This window comes from Salvelinus sp. IW2-2015, unplaced genomic scaffold (assembly GCF_002910315.2).
Source record: "Salvelinus sp. IW2-2015 unplaced genomic scaffold, ASM291031v2 Un_scaffold924, whole genome shotgun sequence".
In the NCBI taxonomy this organism is placed as follows: domain Eukaryota; kingdom Metazoa; phylum Chordata; class Actinopteri; order Salmoniformes; family Salmonidae; genus Salvelinus; species Salvelinus sp. IW2-2015.
Window position 1 is genome coordinate 76,635 of NW_019942649.1, and position 21,211 is coordinate 97,845.

Here is a 21,211-nt window from a genome sequence, read left to right on the forward strand (position 1 = left end):
TCTGATTAGCAACTTTATTGTATATGTTATTTACAAATACAAACATTGTTGCCATGGATAACAATTCATGCCGTTCATTTTGAGATCTTTTTGATATAAACAGCAGCAGAATATTACAGTGAGTATCCTAGCAACATGTCTCCTCTTCACTTGTTAAAGTGCTTCAGAATGAAGAGCACATTCAAGATGAGGATAATCAATAAAATCCATCAATTACCAATAATCAATCCAATATCATACGATTGATTGCTGATTGGGCAAACAGATAGCCCAAGGTGAGAACAACAAAACAGATAGCCCAAGGTGAGGAAACAACAAACAGATAGCCCAAGTGAGGAAACAACAAACAGATAGCCCAAGGTGAGAAAACACAAAACAGATAGCCCAAGGTGAGAAAACAACAAAACAGATAGCCCAAGGTGAGAAAACAACAAACAGATAGCCCAAGGTGAGAAAACAAAACAAACAGATAGCCCAAGGTGAGAAACACAACAAAAGATTAGCCCAAGGTGAGAAAACAACAAACAGATAGCCCAAGGTGGAAAACAACAAACAGATACCGCAAGGTGAGAAAACAACAAACAGATAGCCCAAGGTGAGAAAACACAAAACAGATAGCCCAAGGTGAGAAAACAACAAACAGATAGCCCAAGGTGAGAAAACAACAAACAGATAGCCCAAGGTGAGGAAACAACAAAAGAGAAATTCTATCTGAGTTTGGTCCATGCATCTAATCAAACAGCACAACAGGTGTAGAAATACAGTTCTAAGAATGCACACTCGAAACACCGAGGACTCAGAAATGATTCCCTACATAGTGCACTACTTTTGACCAGAGCTGTATGGGGGCCCTGATCAAAGGTTGTGCACTATATGGGGAATAGGGTGCAATTTGGGACGCAGATAAAGTTAAATAAAATAACCTTTGAAGACGAACACGCCATTTTCAACATACAACATACAGCCTAAAAAGACTGGTCGATGAGAGTGGTCTGTTGGAAGACCAAGGCATAGAGGAGGCCGCAGTGGCAAATTATTCTAAACGTGATTTTCTTGCACAACAAACGAGGCACCCATTTCAGTAGCTTGACAAAGTCCAGGTTGGGTGTGAGGTGGTTAGAGTATCTCCTTGAAGTGCCCTGTTGCATGGACAGGACACTAATGGATGGAGGTAGTGTGTAGAACAGAAGACATTTCTATCTACAGTGACAGTACAGCTACTGTCCATATGCAAAATAGTAAATGTAGAGTGATGTAGTGGCAGCCATTTTGTTCGAGTTGCAGTTCTTTGTCATCTTCCTGCCAGACAAGAGCGAGTATGGCAGGTACTTCGTACGTCCTTAATTGCACTTTACAATAAGACAGACCCAAGTGAAAACACCCCATCGRTTCTGGACAAGCTAAATAGAGAGTCTGCATGGACCAGTAACTGCCAACCCCTCCAGAACAGAGGTCTGATACAATTCACCAAGTCATTTATTGATACCCGCATACATGTACAGTGGACACAAACATAAACACAACGAGGCATGTGGACAGAAGACTGAAAAAGTGGTATGATCTCCCACGATCACTTCCACATGGGCGAGGAGGCAGGACGGGCCATTTTAGGTCCAGGTATCCGTGTTGCTGTGGGGGTTTTGCAGGCAGAGAGAGCAGCTCTAGAGGGTTCTGTGCTGGGGCTCGTCTTGGTTGTTTTAGTCCTGGACGCAGCTATAACAGCTGTACGGATGGTTTTAGCTGTAGCAGAGGAGGGGCTGTGTGTGGAGCGGGGCTGAGAGGAGTGTTGGGTCTCAGAGTTGGAGGTGGGGGCAAGACGTTTGGTCACCCTGAGATGAGAGCCTCTGACAAAGGCTGGCTGGGTGGTAGCTGTACTACTAGTGGTGCTGGTGCTAGAAGTCCTCTCCCTCTCTGGTCCAAGCCCCAGCCCAGCTCTCTCTGATGCCCGGCGGGTCAATGTGGGTTTCCCTGGGGCCTGCTGCTGGTTCTCAACCCCAGCCTGGCTCCTCTCACTCCTGGTGCTACCGCGCCGCTTGCCCGCTGTCTGGGTAGTAGTAGGACGTGTGATGGGGGAGGAGCGTATGGAGGCACTGCGTATGGACGGGGACGCCAGATGAGTGGAACGTGGTGTAGTCTGTAAATTAGGATTTGGAACGGGGCCGGTGGGTGTCTGTGTTTCTGGTTTGGTAATAAAACGCACCCTATGGATATCAGTATTGTTCAGTAGACCTGCACGGGGTACCAAGCCCCGATTAGCCCCTCCTCGGACAACAGGAGACTTCCCCCCGCCCCGAGAGTCCTCTTTCCCCATTGGAGACCCAGAACCAGCCCCTGGAGTCTCCGCCTGCTTCGCTTTCCTCCACTTGGAGCAGAGGCTGGGTGGGGCTCTGGAGAGTGTTGTGGTGGGGGTGGGAGGAGGGGATAGGTTGTCGTAGGAACGCAGACCTCGGACCAGGGTGTGGCACTCAAGGGTTTCGCCCACACGTGGGTATGACCGGTCCCTCTCCCTGTCAGGGCTGGAGACCTCTGGGCATTCCCGTGCCCGCTGTGGGCTTAGCTCTGGTAGGCTCGGAGGCAGCCAGCTTTGTTCCACTGGTGTAGAGGAAGATTTGGTTTCCCTCTGCTGGGTTGGTCCGCTCTCAGGTGAAAGCCTCAGCTCCAAGGCACCACCACGTCCTGGTGTGGTCTCATTGGCTCCCTTAGCCTCCTGGGATTGTGATTGGACACCGTCTGGGCTGGCAGTGGCCATGGATGTTTCTGATTGGCTCTCGAAGGGCTGCTGAGTCACCTGAGTGACCGTTGACACTGTTAGCTGAGCGAGGTCAGGGTCCTGATGCGCTGCGTCTCTGACTGAGGTGTCTGTGTGTTTCGCCTGAGAAACAGGGGTAGGGTCAGTCCCCTCTAGGTCATACCTGTGTCTAAGACCAATGGTATTTCTTCTCACACTGGGGATGGCAGTAGTGGTAGTGGAGGAGTGTCTGTAAGGACTGGCCATAGACTTAGTGGTCAATACACGCTGGTCAGGGCTGGCATCAACTGTCCGTTCATCGTGAGTTTGAGTCACTTGAGCCGTTGGTGCAAGTCGGCTTTCAATGACGTTAGCAAATATTCCATGTTGGGTTTGGGGAACATAGGCAATAGTGTCCTGCCTGTTTTGGGGGACATTGAATCTATGTTCACACTGGGTTTGAATGATGTTAGAAGTCAGTTCATGTTGCGGTTGTGACACTTGAGTCTGAGTTGTCCCTTCATGATTTGGTCCCTTAGTCTCCAGGACGGGTGGGTGCTGACGGACCAGGGGCTCTGTCCTAGTATCGGTCCCCAGGGACGGTCTCTCCTGGTTGGGGTAGGTGGGGCAGGGTAGCCCTGGAGAGGTCTGGAGGTTGGAGGAGCTAAGGTGGAGTTGGGGGGATGTGTTTCTAACCAAACCCAGGGATGTCTGAATAGGAGCCGAGGTGTAGTTCTGGAGGTGGTGGGAGTGCCTGCGGTTCTCCTGGGTTCTAAGGCTGCGCCGGCTCCAGGTGTGGCTCAGGTTCTCAAGGGTTTTCTCTAGGTCATTCTGGTTCTCCTGGGTTCCCGGTGGGGACACCCGACCCGTAGCCACAGCCAGGTCCAGGTCCAGCCCTGTACACACGGCCACGGAGCGACGCTTCTCCACCATCTCACGTTCCATCCGTTTCTGCTCCTTCTGTTCCCGCTCAGCGTTTTCCTGAGAGGGAACAGGACGAGTTCAATGGTAAAAGAAGAAACATCAAGTATACATTTATCAGCACAGCATCTACGCCTCTATCTTCTGTCTACATCTATATCTACAGTATCTATCCCACTCATCCATCCCACTACCTCATATTGCTGTCATGCAGAGGGTCGTCAATATCTTCCCAAGTTGCAAAGTCGGAATCCCAACCTAGATCTACAAATTATCTTCTTAAAATCCTATTTTAAAATCCAACCCTAACCTTGAATTACAACCAAAAGGCTTTTTAAAAAGTTTTCGTACATTTTTACAATATGTACGTAGTGGGAACCCATGCAGACAGCTTGATGTAAAGCAGTCGGTCTCACCTGTACGGCTCTTTGGAAGCGAAGGCAGAAGGAGTGGAAGACCCTGCAGGCCTCCTCCAGTTTAAAAGTGCTGTCATCCTCACAGAAGAACTGGACCAGAGCCTGACTGGACATCCTCATCCCCTCCACCTCATCCTCTGCTTCCTTCAGACGCTCCTCTGCCACCTAGAGAGAGAGAGAGAGATGGAGATAGGAGAGAGAGAAGAGAGAGAGAGGAAAGGAAAGAGAGAGAGAGCACGAGCGAGTGCGAGAGAGATGGAGGAGAGATGGAGAGAGCGAGAGAGAGAGAGATAGCAAGATTAGACTGACTGTTGTGTATTTTGACCAAGGAGGAAGAATATGGAGGGAAGAGACTCAGAGTTAACCAAAGCCATGTGAGTTTCAGTTTTGTTCTTTGTGAGTTCATAAATTCTCACTTCACTAGACACCATAGATGTGCTGTAGATCTAGAATGATATATGTTCTAGGTCAGTGTGAGTTCTAGATCAGTGTGTGTTCTAAATCCATGTTCTAGAATCTAGTTCAGGTCCGTACCTCCAGGAAAGGCTGTGTGAGCTGCTGGATCTCTGCCTCCGTCTGGACACTGATCCTGAGGGATGCCAGACGGCTGTGGAGCCTGGAGAGATCCTCTACTACCGACTCCTCACACAACCTATAGGAAGACAGAGACGAGAGATGCATCACTTTACATGACTTTAAAGGTGGACTCAGCAATATGAGATAGATGCAGAAAGTAAACAGCATAGTGGGTCAATTACCGTAACAACTAAGAGTGTGAACTGCAAACCCGTACACATGCACAGATACTGTGTGATACTGTGTGTTGCATCTCGCTCATATCAATATCTCCGGTGCTGCTCGTGGCAACGTCATTTTGCAGAGTCTACCTTCATAGATGATAGTAAAGTGATCGCTGTGAGTTTCTGTGACCAAAAGTTGGCCAAAATATACGGCTCTGGATAAAACCATGGGTTTTTAAACCACAACCCAACCTGTTGCTGCGATCCATGAGAGACTAGCGTGCGGCAAATCAAACCATATGGGAATCTCTGTTGTAGAAGACACTGTTACTTAGATTATAACTCAAAGCTGTTCCCAAGCTGTGACCTACATCAAGCTGTTATTTTCCTCTAACAGATAACGTAATACATCCAAGATTTCCCCTTTGGCTCTGCCCCAGCAGGCTGTCGCTCATTACTAGGTCCTGACTGACTTACAGTAAACATGCTTATCGAGAAGGACATTCAACAAGCACAGCACTGATCAGCAACAATGACTGATGCATCAGTATCATGGCGCCGGGGGAAGATAGCTGACGTTTTACATGCTCCTAACCGAATGTGGTTTTTTGTTTCTTAACTTGTTTTTTGACTTATTTTGAACATGATGTTGCTACTACCGTCTCTTATGACCGAAAATAACGTCTGGACATCAGAACAGCGATTACTCACCACGAACTGACAGAAGCTTTTTTTTCTCCCTTTAACGAGTCCGACGTGAAGGACATACTGCTTTTCCGGGAACAGGCCCAAATCCCCATCCTTTGCTTGGAGAGAAGACGGAGAAAAAGAGGACGGAGTTCGGGCTGCCTTCTGAGAATTCGTCGGCGATCAAATAAACCCCCACTGCCTTCCGTTCTACTAGCTAACCTGTAATCATTGGAAAATAAAATCGACGACCTACGAAGAAGATTATACTATCAACAGGACATTAAAAATGAAAATCTTATGCTTCACGGAGGACATTTTCAACATACAGCTGGCTGGTTATACGCTGTATCGGCAGGATAGAACAGCGCCGTCTGGTAAGACAARGGGGCAGACTATGTATATTTGTAAACAACAGCTGGTGCACGATATCTAAGGAAGTCTCAAGGTTTTGCTCGCCTGAGGTAGAGTATCTCATGATAAGCTGTAGACCACACTATCTACCTAGAGAGTTTATCTGTATTTTTCGTAGCTGTCGACAGCACCACAGACTGATGCTGGCACTAAGACCGCACTCAATGAGCTGTATTCCGCCATAAGCAAACAGGAAAACACTCATCCAGAGATGCTCCTAGTGGCTGGGGACTTTAATGAAGGGATACAAATCCGTTTAACCAAATTTCTATCAGCATGTTAAATGTGCAACCAGAGCGAAAAAAAACTCTGGACCACCTTTACTCCACACACAGAGACGCGTACAAAGATCTCCCTCGCCCTCCATTTGGCAAATCTGATCATAATTCTATCCTCGTGCCTGGTTCCTGCTAACAAGCAAAAAATTAACTTCTTGACGCTAGGGGTCAGATTTTTTTATTTTTTTTAAATAACGTTCCCAAGGTAAACGGACTATTTCTCAGGTCCAGATCGTAGAATATGCATATAATTTACAGATTAGGATAGAAAACACTCCAAAGTTTCCAAAACTGTCAAAATATTGTCTGTGAGTATAACAAAACTGATTCTGCAGGCGAAAACCTGAGAAAATCTAACCCGGACGTGATATTTCAACGACAAAAAAATCTCTGTTTCCTGGCCAGTCTTTCTTCCATTTAAAGGGGTATCAACCAGATTCCTTTTCCAATGGCTTCCTCAGGCTGTGACCAGGCTTTAGACAAAGTTTCAGGCTTTTTTTTGAAAAAAATTTCAAAGATTTTTCAAAAGATTTTTCAAAAGTAGTCAGGTGTCCTCTGAATAGTTCCTGCGCGCGAGAGGGGAGCTCTCAATTTTCTTTTTCTCTCTTATTGAATAGGTTACGGTCCGGTTGAAATATTATCGATTATGTTTGTTAAAAACAACCTGAGGATTGATTATAAAAAACATTTGACATGTTTCTACGACCATTACGGATACTTTTTGGAATTTTCTTCGAACGGAACGAGGCTGTATGTTTTCTCAACATAACGCGCAACCCAAATGGCGTTTTTTTGTTATGAAAGTAATATTTATCGAACAAAAAGAACATTTGTTGTGTAACTGCAAACATCCAAAGATTATCAAAGGTAAGCGATTAATTTTATTGCTTTTCTGACTTTCATGACCATGCTAATTTGGGGCTAACTGTTGTAGCATTGATTGATACACTCACAAAAGCTTGGATTTCTTTCTCTGTAAAGCATATTTTCAAAATCGGACACGACAGGTGGATTAACAACGAGCTCTGTGTTTTGGTATATTTCACTTGTGATTGCATGATTATAAATATTTTTTGTAATATTTTTGAATTTGGTGCCCTGCAATTCAGCGGTTGTTTAGGAAAATGATCCCGTAATCGGGATCTGTGCGCAGAGAAGTTAAAGCAGGAAGCACCAGGGACTCGGTCAATAAAAAAAGTGGTCAGATGAAGCAGATGCTAAACTACTGGACTGTTTTTCTAGCACAGACTGGAAAATGTTCCGGGATTCTACCGATGGCATTGAGGAATACACCACATCAATCATTGGCTTAATAAGTGCACAGTGACCGTACGTACATACCCCAACTAGAAGCCATGGATTACAGGCAATATCCGCATCGAGCTAAAGGCTAGAGCTGCTGCTTTCAAGGAGTGGGACTCTAATCCGGAAGCTTATAAGAAATACCGCTATCCCCTCCGACAAACAATCAAACAGGCAAAGCTTCAATACAGGACTAAAATAGAATTGTACTCCACCGGCTCCGATGCTCGTCGGATGTGGCAGGGCTTGCAAACCATTACAGACTACAAAGGGAAGCACCGCCGAGAGCTGCCCAGTGACAAGCCTACCAGACGAGCTAAACTACTTCTATGCTCGTTTCGTGGCAAATAACACTGAAACATGCATGAGAGCACCAGCTGTTCTGGACAACTGTGTGATCACGCTCTCTGCAGCCGATGTGAGTAAGACCTTTAAACAGGTCACTATTCACAAGGCCGCAGGGCCAGACGGATTACCAGGACGTGTACTGCGAGCATGCGCTGACCAACTGGCAAGTGTCTTCACTGGAAATGTTTCAACCTCTCCCAGTCCGTGTCTGTAATACAACATTTACATTTACATTTAAGTCATTTAGCAGACGCTCTTATCCAGAGCGACTTACAAATTGGTGCATTCACCTTATGATATCCAGTGGAACAACCACTTTACAATAGTGGCCATCTAACTCTTTTTTAAGGGGGGGGGGGGGGGGGTTAGAAGGATTACTTTACCTATCCTAGGTATTCCTTAAAGAGGTGGGGTTTCAGGTGTCTCCGGAAGGTGGTGATTGACTCCGCTGACCTGGCGTCGTGAGGGAGGTTTGTTCCACCATTGGGGTGCCAGAGCAGCGAACAGTTTTGACTGGGCTGACGCGGGAACTGTACTTTCCTCAGAGGTAGGGAGGCGAGCAGGGCCAGAGAGGTGGACATGAACGCCCAGTGCCCTTGTTTTGTGTGTAGGCCTGATCAGAGCCTGAAGGTACGGAGGTGCCGTTCCCCTCACAGCTCCGCTAGCAAGCACAATGGTCTGTAGCGGATGCGAGCTTCAACTGGAAGCCAGTGGAGAGAGCGGAGGAGCGCGGGTGACGTGAGAGAACTTGGGAAGGTTGAACACCAGACGGGCTGCGGCGTTCTGGATGAGTTGTAGGGGTTTAATGGCACCAGGCAGGGAGCCCAGCCAACAGCGAGTTGCCAGTATCCAGACGGGAGATGACAGTGCCTGGATTAGGACCTGCGCCGCTTCCTGTGTGAGGCAGGGTCGTACTCTGCGAATGTTGTAGAGCATGAACCTACAGGAACGGGTCACCGCCTTGATGTTGGTTGAGACGACAGCGGTGTTGTCCCAGGATCACGCCAAGTTCTTAGCACTCTGGGAGGAGGACACAATGGAGTTGTCAACCGGTGATGGCGATCAGATACTGGAACGGGCAGTCCTTCCCCGGGAGGAAGAGCAAGCTCCGTCTTGCGAGGTTTCAGCTTGAGGTGGTGATCCGTCATCCACACTGATAATGTCTGCCAGACTGCAGAGATTGCGATTCGCCACCTGTTTAACAGCAGACCACCATAGTGCTGTGCCCAAGAACACCAAGGTAACCTCGCCTAAATGACTACCGACACATAGCACTCACGTCTGATAGCCTGAAATGCTTTGAAAGGCTGGTCATGGCTCACAACACCATATTCCAACCCTAGACCCACTCCAATTTGCATACCGCCCTAAACAGAATCCACAGATGATGCAATCTCTCTATCTGCACTATTGGGCCTTTTTATTGTAATTCGTTCGCAGACTTATCCTGATAACTGTTCCAAATGATCCGAAACTGAGAATTTGGTAAAAGGGCTTTTATGTATCTTGCGCCGTCAGCTTGGAACGCCTTACAAAATACTTTTAAACTGGTTGAACCTGTACCGATGGTGTTTTAAATCATTGAAGGATTTTGAGGCCGATTCCCTGACCTGACCTTTTAATTTGCTGTTTTATTGATTGTTGGTATACTCTTGTTGTAATTCTATGTTTTTTTTACTAGATTACCTGTCAGTTTTTCATGTTGTCTGTCTGTAATTGTGTAATGACTTGCTGCTGCTATCTTGGCCAGGACGTCTTGAGCAAGAATTTTTAAATCTCAATGAGCCTTCCTGGTTAAAAACATCTCATATACCTCTCGCCTAACCGGTGCCCCCTCACATTGACTCTGTACCGGTACCCCTGTATATAGCCTCCTCACATTGACTCTGTACAGTACCCCTGTATATAGCCCCCTCACATTGACTCTGTGACCAGTACCCCCTGTATATAGCCTCCTCACATTGACTCTGTACCGTACCCCCTGTATAGCCTCCTCATTGACTCTGTACCAGTACCCCTGTATATAGCCTCCTCACATTGACTCTGTACCAGGTGACCCCCGTAATATAGCCTCCTCACATTGACTCTGTACCGTACCCCCTGTATATAGCCCCTCACATTGACTCTGTACCAGTACCCCTGTATATAGCCTCCTCACTTGACTCTGTCCACTAACCCCCTGTATATAGCCCTCACATTGACTGTTTTACCGGTACCCCCTGTATATAGCCCCCTACCATTGACTCTGTACCAGTACCCCCTGTATATAGCCTCCTCACATGCTCATCTGTACCAGTACACCTGTATATACGCTCCTCACATTGACTCTGCCAGTACCCCCTGTATATAGCCTCCTCACATTGCTCTGTTACCAGTACCCCTGTATATAGCCCCCTCACATTGACTCTGTACCATCCCCCTGTATATGCCTCCTCACATTGACTCTGTACCAGTACCCCCTGTATATAGCTCCTCACATTGACTCTGTACCATACCCCCTGTATATAGCCTCCTCACATTGACTCTGTACCGCGTACCCCCTGCATATAGCCCCTCACATGACTCTGTACGTACCCCTGTATATAGCCCCCTCACATTGACTCTGTACCAGTACCCCCTGTATATAGCCTCCTCACATTGACTCTGTACCGTACCCCTGTATATAGCCTCCTCACATTGACTCTTCGTACCCACTGCATAGCCTCACTTGGACTCCTTACCACTGTATATAGCCTCCTCACATTGACTCTGTACCAGACCCCTGTATATAGCCTCCTCAATTGACTCTGTACCAGTACCCCCGTATTAGCCTCTCACATTGACTTGTACCCAGTACCCCCTGTATATAGCCTCACATTGACTCTGTACCGTACCCCTGTATATAGCCTCCTCACATTGACTCTGTACGGTACCCCCTGTATATACCCCCTCACATTGACTCTGTACCAGTACCCCCTGTATATAGCCCCCTCACATTGACTCATGATACCAGTTACCCCCTGTATATAGCCTCCTCACATTGACTCTGTACCGTACCCCCTTATATTAGCCTACCTCACATTGACTCCCTGTACCAGTACCCCTGTATATAGCCCCCTCACATGACTCTGTACCGTACCCCTGTATATAGCCTCCTCACATTGACTCTGTACCAGGTACCCCCCTGTTATAGCCTCCTCACATTGGACTCTGACCAGAACCCCTGTATATAGCCTCCTCACATTGACTCTGATACAGACCCCCTGTATATAGCCTCCTCACATGACTCTGTACAGTACCCCCTGTATATAGCCTCCCCACATTGACTCGCTGTACCAGTACCCCCTGTATTATAGCTCCTCACATTGACTCTGTACTGTACCCCCTGTATATAGCCTTCCTCACCATTGCTCTCGTACCGGTACCCCCTGTATATAGCCTCCTCACATTGACTCTGTACGTACCCCCTGTATATAGCCTCCTCACATTGACTCTGTACCGTACCCCACTGCTATTAGCCTCCTCACATTGACTCTGTACCGGTATCCCCCTGTATATAGCCTCCTCACATTGACTCTGTACCAGTTACCCCCTTGTATATTAGCCCCCCTCACATTGATCCTGTACGTACCCCCTGTATATGCCTCCTCACATTGACTCATGTACCAGTACCCCCTGTATATAGCCCTCACCATTGACTCTGTACCGGTACCCCCTGTATATAGCCTGCTCACATTGACTCTGTACCGGTACCCCCTGTATATAGCCTCCTCACATTGACTCTGTACCGGTACCCCCTGTATATAGCCTCTTCACATTGACACATTGATGTGCAGACCACCATAGTGATGTGACACATTGATGTGAGGAGGACAGTAGGTGTGTTTCCCAAATGGCACCCTATTCCCTATATAGTGCACTATATCTAGAGCTCTGGTCAAAAGTAGTGCACTATATAGGGAATAGGGTGCCACTTGGGACTCATTCTAAGGGTCCTACATAGCTAACCAAACCCAACACCCCAACAGAGCAGTGATATTGAAACAGACATGTTGCTCATGACAAGGGGATAGCTATATCACTAACAGCTGGACAGTACCGTAACACAATACAGTCCAGTTGGAACTGGTCTTAAAGCAGCTTTGTGGGATGTATTTTGTGTGGGGCGTGGCGTAGTGTGTGTGTGTGTATAGCCTGCGGATCTCATATGCTCCCCAGAAGCATCCAAAACACGTGCCACATTCAATCACTTCAGATTGCTTGCTTGCTTCCTTCTTTCCTCCGTTTAATTCATTCATTCATTATAGATCTGCTGGATTGGTTAAAAGCAATAAAGTGAAAATCTTACTTTATATGCAGATCAAGTAAATATCTGTTTTTGCCCCGAGGTAGATTTTCAAACTATTAGAACTGGGGTGCGTTCAGCGGGGCAATGTTTTGGAACATTCGGATAGAAATATGTAATATAGAAGAAACATGCCTCTCTGACATGTAGAACAAGGAATCATGTTTGCTCTATTCGTGGCATTTCTACTTGCAAAGTTTGACAGCTTTTGGCAACTGAGCGTTGCCCAGTCCCCTATGAGGAAGGAAGGGGGCATTTCTAATCTTGGGAGGGATCTGTATTATTGGCTCTTACTGACCTGGAGGCGGGGCCGACGTGTCCTAGTTGGCCGGGAAACGACAGTAAACTCTGGTCCTTTTTCACTGCTTCCTGTGGAGACAGTGACAGAGCTGATCCAGCTATTGTTTTACACAGCGAGCCGTCATAATTCTGGATGAATCATTGCATTGTGTCACGATTCATTTTGTTGATGTGGTTATTGTGAATTCATGGTTGGTCAAATACAACAAATACCCAACACATAGTTTAAAAGACATTTTGAAGACCTGCTTTATCTGTGCCAGTTGAACAATTTAGTTAAATAAGAAAAAGTGTCTAGTTTTTCCAAAGGAAACTAAATGAGCAGTCTGTCAGATGGTTGTTAGTCTTCAATAAAAGAGAAGTCTGGGATTGATTTTGTTGTCTTTGAACTAGATCTAGAGAGAGTTCATTTAGATGTGTGGCATACTACTGCTATAGCTATAAGTAGGTCTTGACTGAAAGATAAACTAAAGTCAAGCACTTCAAGGGTCACTGAGTGTACAAAACATTATGAACAGCTGCTCTTTCCATGACAGACTGACCAGGTGAAAGCTATGATCCCTTAATGATGTCGCTTGTTAAATCCACTTCAAATCAGTGTAGAAGTAAGGGGAGGAGACAGGTTAAAGAATAACTTTTAAGCCTTGAGACAATTGAGACATGGATTGTGTATGTTTGCCATTCAGAGGGTGAACGGGCAAGACAAAATCTTTAAGTTCCTTTGAACGGAGTATGGTAGTAGGTGCCAGGCGCACCGATGTGTGTCGTGAACTGCAATGCTGCTGGGTTTTTCGCGCTCAAGAGTTTCCCGTGTGTATCAAGAATGGGTCACCACCCAAAGGACATCCTGCCAACTTGACACAACTGTGGGAAGCATTGGAGTCAACATGGGCCAGCATCCCTGTGGAACACTTTCAACACCTTGTAAAATCCATGCCCTGACAAATTGAGGCTGTTCTTTGGGCAAAAAGGTCGGGGTGCAACTCAATATTAGGAAGGTGTATATTTGACGACGTCAGGGCGAGGGCTGCTGAAGTACAGTAGGATTAGTTTTGCATTTTAGATGATAATAACTACAGCTACAGTATATGGGTAAAAGATACCTGATCCTAGATCAGATCTTACCATGGCCACAAAGTGCAGGAGGTTCATGCCTGGCTTGTTGGCCTTAGTGTCGGCCAGTTTGAGCAGGGAAGGGATTCGGAATCCTGCTGCGTTGCCTGCGTACCCACCCTGAGGTCAAATACAGTAGGTCAGTGAAAAGAGGTCACACACAAACCTGACATCTTTAACAAACCTGACATCTTAAACAAACACATTACAAAACCCAGATGCCGCCAGAGTGATGCTCTGGAACACACCCCAGTCTTACACCCCAGTCCTACACCCCAGTCCTACACCCCAGTCCTACACCCCAGTCCTACACCAGCAGCATTGTGCACACAGATAAAGAACGGCTCTCTCTTTCATCTGAAAGGTAAAAAGAAAGGAGGAGAAGAAAGAAAACATGAATACTCACAGCATTCATGTAGTTTCCTGCCTTCAGAACCAGACGGAGGATGGAGTGCAGCTCAGGACAGCTCAACAGCTCTGAGAGAGAGACACAGAGAGAGACCGAGAGAGAAAGAGAGATTGGAAAGAATTAACAAAATAAATCAGAGCAAACAAGAATCTCTAAACAGAGAGTACACCGTGGCAGAACACCTGACCACTGTGACTGACCCAAACTTAAGGAAATCTTTGACTATGTACAGACTCAGTGAGCATAGCCTTGCTATTGAGAAAGGTTGCCATAGGCAGACATGGCTCTCAAGAGAAGACAGGTTATGTGCACACTGCCCACAAAATGAGGTGGAAACTGAGCTGCACTTCCTAACCTCCTGCCAAATGTATAACCATATTAGAGACACATATTTCCCGCAGATTACACAGACCCACAAAGAATTCGAAAACAAACACGATTTTGACAAACTCCCAGATCTACTGGGTGAAATACCACAATGTGCCATCACAGCACCAAGATTTGTGCTTGAGAGAGAGAGAGGCAGACGAGAGAGAGAGAGAGGAGAGAGAGAGAGAGAGAGAGAGAGAGAGAGAGAGAGAGAGAGAGAGAGAGAGAGAGAGAGAGAGAGAGAGAGAGAGAGAGAGAGAGAGAGAGAGAGAAGAGAGAGAGAGAGAGAGAGACAGACGAGAGAGGAGAGAAGAGATTCAACGTGTTTCTGAAGAAATTAACCGGCAATATTCATTTAAAGAACTGCCCAAAAACTCAAAACATAAACCAAATCGTACAAGAGGGAAAACTCCAAACAGTGCAGAGAGATTCATTGAAACATTGAACTCTATACAGTTTTTCAATAACTCACAATACCAAAACAATAAAGATGGTGTCAATTCGGCTACTCAATACATCAACTGCCTATTCCAAAAAGCAGCATCGAAAGYAAATTTGAGAAAACCAAAGAGATGCAACATCAGAAACAAAACATTTAATGTTTCTGACAAATGGTTTGATAATGAATGTAAAACAATTAGAAAACACCTAAAACAAATGTCAAATAAAAAACATAAGCAGCAAAACAACCCAGAGCTACGATATGAAAACTTTGAAACAGTATAAACAAACACTGAARCGCAAGAAATTGAATTATACCAACAAGACACTTGATGAAATTGAAAACACAATTGACCAAAATCAGTTCTGGGACATGTGGAAGAATTTAAGCACAACAAAGCCATAAGAATTACCCATACAAGATGTAGGGATTTGGAACATTTATTTTGATAATCTATACAAAAACATCCCACAAAAAGACTTACAACAGAACCAATTAGAAAATAAAGAAAAATTGAACATCCTTGAATCAGTCATTAAAAACAACCAAAATCCATTAGATTACCCAATAACMCAACAAGAACTAAATSAAAAGCTCAAATCTATTAAATCAAAGAAGACTTGTGGTCTAGACAACATCAGAAATGAAATGCTGAATAACAGCACACCTGAGTTGCAAAATGCTATGCTTAAGTTGTTCAACATGGTTTTAACTTCTGGCTGCTTCCCTGATGTCTGGAACCAGGGGCTCATCTCCCCTATCCACAAAAGTGGAGACAAATCAGACCCGATAATTACAAGGGAATTTGCGTAAACAGTAACTTGGGAAAGGTTTTCTGTAGCATTTTGAATTCAAGAATGAACCATCGCACTACGGACCATATATTACACCTTACACACACTAATTAATAAACACGTCCACCAAAAAAAAGAGGGCAAAATCTTTGCTTGCTTTATTGACTTTAAAAAAGCATTTGTGTCTATTTGGCACGAAGGGCTATTCTACAAAATTCTCCAAAGTGGGCTTGGTGGTAAGGTGTATGACTTAATAAAATGTATGTACACAGAAAACAAGTGTGCAATAAAAATCAAAAACCAAAGAACAGAATTATTTTCACAATGTCGAGGTGTGAGACAAGGCTGCAGTTTGAGTCCAAATCTTTTCAACATTTATATCAATGAATTAGCAGACATGTTGGACCATTCTCCAGCCCCAGGACTCACACTATTTGACACAGAGATGAAATACCTGCTATATGCTGATGACTTGGTACTTCTATCACCAACCAAAGAAGGTCTTCAACAGAACATTAATATTCTAGAGCAATATTGCCATAATTGGGCCCTGGCAGTAAATTTCCAAAAAACGAAAATCATGGTTTCCCCCCCAAAAAACAGATGTCACAAACACAAATATAAATTCACCCTGAACAACACCATAATTGAACACACTAAAAATTACACCTACCTTGGTCTGACCATATCTGCATTGGGAAACTTTAATATGGCAGTGAATGCACTCAAAAGAAAAAGCCCGCAGAGCATTGTATGCAATAAAAACTAAATTATTCAAAATCAACATCCCAATTAGAATTTGGACCAAAATATTTGACAGTGTAATCCTACCAATAGCTCTTTACGGAAGTGAGGTTTGGGGGCCACTCAATAAACTGGACTTTAAAATGTGGGACAAACATCCAATTGAARCCCTACATGCAGAATTCTGTCGGAAAATTCTACAAGTCCAGAGAAATACACCAACTAATGCATGTAGGGCAGAATTGGGCCGCTTTCCAGTAATAATGAAAATACAGAAAAKATCTTAAAAATTAATAAATAAATTCAAGTCCAAATTCAAGTCTGCAATTTAAAGCACTTCAAACCCAAGAGCTGAGCCCAGAAACGAGCCCTCTCAGTCAGCTGGTGTTGGACATAACCAACCAAGCTGACACCRGCACTGCTTCAAAAGAAAGAATTCCAATAAACAAAATCATGAACCAATCAAAGGACTCATATTTACAACATTGTAAAAACGAAACAAAATCCCAAAGCCGACTAAATTGCTATCTGACACTAAACAGAGAATATGAATTGGCTGATTATCTCTACTCTGTCAGAGATACGAAGCAGAGACAGATCCTTACCAAGTACAGGCTGAGTGACCACCGATTGGCAATAGAAACCGGCAGACATAAAAAGACATGGCTACCCAAAGAGGAGAGTGTATGCGGTCACTGCACGACAGGGGAGGTAGAGACAGAGATGCACCTTCTCCTTTACTGTGATAAATATTCCTCACAAAGAGATTCATTATTCACAGAAATGACTACATTTATTCCAAATTTGAACTTATTAAACTCAGAGGAAAAACTAAAAATACTCATGGGCGAAGGAGCAATGGCTCCTCTGCAGCCAAATATGTATTTGCCTGCCATAGCCTGAGGGACACTGAATAATAACATCTGCATAGTAAGCAGTAACTTACTTATTATTACTATTATTGTTATTACTATTATTATTGTTGTTTATCATTCCAAATAGTAGTGGTATGGGTGGTAATGGTAGCAGTTTAGTGATGGTGGTGGTAGTAGTAGTAGTAATGATGATGGTAGTTGTAGTACTGATGTAATGGTGAAGATGAGTGTTATTTAGTTATAAGTTAGTTATAGTTTCATTTTCCATATTTAGATTTTTAMATTTATTACATTTCTACTATTGACTGTTACCATTTTATTGTTATTATTTTTGTATTTAATTTTGTATTATTATTTACTACCATTTTATATTATTTTTTGTTATCGTTTATAAATTTTATTACAAAGTATATTGTATACATTGTTGCTTTGGTAATATTGACACAATGTTTTTCATGCCAATAAAGCAGCTTGAATTTGACAGACAGAGAGAGAGAAACAGAGCGAGAGGGAGAGAAACAGACCGAGAGAGAGAGAGAAAGAGAGAGAGAGAAAGACCGAGAGAGAGAGAGAAAGAGACAGACCAACAGACATACATGTTAAGAAATTAATGATTTAGTCATTCGGTTTTACACCAATAAACCTCAAACATCACTTAATGCTAACTTGCTAAAACCCACGTGCAAAATCCAACACCTGTGGTCCATCTGTGGCCTACAGTACAAAACATCACTAATTCTGAACAAACTTCAGATTACCTTCCCAGACTAAACTCAAACAAGACTGAGAACTTAAACGGGAAAATAAAACCCCCTGCTGATAATTAAAGGGGGAACTAAAAACCATTGGTTTTATCTAAAAAGGGAAGTGGATGGGCCACAAAGGGGTTTAAAGAGACGGTGATGAGGAGTAGAGTAGGCCTAAACTAAAAAACTACTTTCACCATTTCATACTAAACTGAAACAAGAGCACTGAAACGGGACGTGAACGGCCACATAAAGGAGTTTAAAAAGGGGCAGTGATTGGGAGTAGAGTAGGCCTAGGGTTCGTCCCAAATGGCACCCTATGCCCTACATAGTGCACAACCTTTGACCAGATCCCTATGGAACCTGGTCAACAGTAGTACACTATATAGGGAATAGGGTGCCATTTGGGACGAACCCTTAACTATAAAGGCCCTGCTGATGGTTTACCTCTGGCTGCCTCCCTCAGACATCTGGCCGCCAAACAGAGAGAGGTCACGGCAGGGTCAAACTCCTCTTGCAGGATCATGGCATCCAGACGCAGACGAAAGCTAATGGGGAAGAAAATGGAAGGAGAGGAGGGATGAGGGGAGGAGAAGGATGAGGAAGGAGGAGATAGAGGAGAGAAGAAAGAAGACGGGGAGGTGGTAGAGGAGAGAAGAGGAGGGGAGGAGAGGATGAGGGGAGGAGGTGTGAGAAGAGGAGGAGGAGGAGAGGATGAAGGGAGGAGGTGTAGAGGAGAGAAGAGGAGGAGGGGAGGAGAGATGAGGGGAGAGGTGGTAGAGAGAGGAGGGATGAGGGGAGGAGGTGGTAGAGGAGGGAGATGATGAGGGGAGGAGGAGGTAGAGGAGAGAAGGAGGGGGAGGAGAGGAGAGGATGAGGTAGGGAGAGGATGAGGGGAGGAGGTGGTAGAGGAGAGAAGAGGAGGAGGGGAGGAGAGGATGAGGGGAGAGGAGGTAGAGGAGAGAAGAGGAGGAGGGGGAGAGAGGATGAGGGAGGTGGTAGAGAGAGGAGGGATGAGGGGAGGAGAGGATGAGGGGAGGAGGTGGTAGAGAGAGAAGAGGAGGAGGGGAGAGAGGATGAGGGGAGGAGAGAGAGGGGAGGAGGTGGTAGAGGAGAGAAGAGGAGGAGGGGGAGGATGGAAGGGGTTAGAGCCTTATCGATCCTCAAGAGCACACACATCAACCAGAGTGGAAAGCTAGTGAATCAACCAGTGTGGAGGGAGGGGTCACTGCAAACGAGGAGAGTCACCCTGAGAAAAGCAGATCAATTGGAATATTTTGCACCATAGTTAGAAATTCAGGGTCAGGGTTTGTAATCATTGTAAAACATGAGGTTCTGAAAGTTCTACGGGTTGTGTGGTGTACCTGGGGACTTCCACTAGCAGAATCATGAAGAGGTCGGGCTCCCCAAGCCCACTGCGTTCGGCCTTGAACCTCTTCAGACGAGCCTCCTGTGAAAATACCCAGATGGACAGCATAGAGCCGTTATCAGTCAGTTCTGTTCAATTCTACAAGCCTCATTACTTTTATTGGGAATTCCACACAGGATTAGAATCTCCAGAAATCATATTTAGAATTCAGAGCTTTGATTGAGTCCAGTGGTAAAACCCCCATCACCCAGGGTGAGTCCAGTGGTAAACCCACCATCACCCAGGGTGAGTCCAGTGGTAAAAACCCACCATCACCCAGGGTGAGTAGTGGTAAACCCACCATCACCCAGGGTGAGTCCGTGGTAAACCACCTCACCCAGGGTAGTCCAGTGGTAAACCCACCATCACCCAGGGGAGTCCAGTGGTAAACCACCATCACCCAGGGTGAGTCTCAGTGGTAAACCCACCATCACCCAGGGTGGAGTCCAGCGGTAAACCACCATCACCCAGGGTGAGTCCAGTGTAAAACCCACCATCACCGAGGGTGAGTCCAGTGGTAAAACCAAACCCACCAAACCCAGTTACACGCAACCCACCCACAACCAACCCACACACACCATATACCCAGGGTGAGTCCAGTGGTAAAACCACCACCAGTCAACACCCAGGGTGAGTCCAGTGTAAACCCACCATCACCCAGGGTGAGTCCAGTGGTAAACCCATCATCACCCAGGGTGAGTCCAGTGGTAAAACCCACCACCACCCAGGGTGAGTCTAGTGGTAAACCCACCATCACCCAGGGTGAGTCCAGTGGTAAACCCACCATCACCCAGGGTGAGTCCAGTGGTAAAATGTTATGGGATTTTGATGAATAATGACTAAATTATGTATACATTTAGCTTAAAACTATAACTAAACAGAATACTACTATGTTACTGTATGGATGTATGGACATTATTCTAATCATAGTGCTGAATATAATGTGTGTAATTTTAATCAAGAATTAAAACAAGGRCTGYCTGTTCCTTGTTAGAAACGAATGGAGTTATCATCAGCCAGGCTGGAATGATGTGTTCATTACAGGACATTCTGTCTCTACCCAGGGAGGGGAGAGACCTTGGGCTGGTTGTAGATTGTTTAACAGGTGGCAGACAATGTTAGAAGGCTTGTGAAACTGTATTACCATTGTATCCGAGAGGAGGATGGACATTTTAAAACCTATGATGTCATTATTATTATATAACCTGATGTAAATTGTACTATGATCAGTACTCTTGAGAATAAACGCAATTGATTGATTGACTTTGAGACTGGTTTCTGTCCATTTTATGCAAATGTGAAACCACCATCACCCAGGGTGAGTCCAGTGGTAAAACCACCATCACCAAGGATGATTCTTATGACTGTTATATTCTTATAACCATGTCCATATACAACACGTGCAGTCATTGGCAACATCTTTTACAACATGTATTGTCAGTAAGCATTTCTCAACGATGATGTAATGGCAAACTGTTGATCAAGATAATGAGAACCAGATGATGAGAGGGGTGGGGGGCTACAGGCTAGTCAGCGTTGTTGCAGTAGGAGCTACGGTGTGTCGGAGAGGACACAGAGCAAAGTCTTTACCTCGTCGGCGTCAGGCAGCAGTTTGCAGAGCTCAGACAGTTTCTCGGCCCCGTAGCGGGTCCCGACCCCCTGCCGGATATCCTTAACTATCTCCTGGACAGCCCTGTAGAAACATGACAACACAGGGGTCTGGAATGGCAGAGGGAGGTTCATGGCGGGTCTGGAATGGCAGAGGGGTATCATGCAGGGTCTGGAATGGCAGGGGTTTCATGCAGGGGTCTGGAATGCGCGCAGCGGGGTATCTAGCAGGGTCTGAATGCGGA

General features: G+C 45.4%; 1 pseudogene; it reads right to left on the reverse strand.

Annotated features, from left to right (window-relative positions):
- LOC112069183 (FH2 domain-containing protein 1-like) overlaps positions 1 to 21,211 on the reverse strand; it is a 37,392-nt pseudogene continuing 16,181 nt past the window's right edge.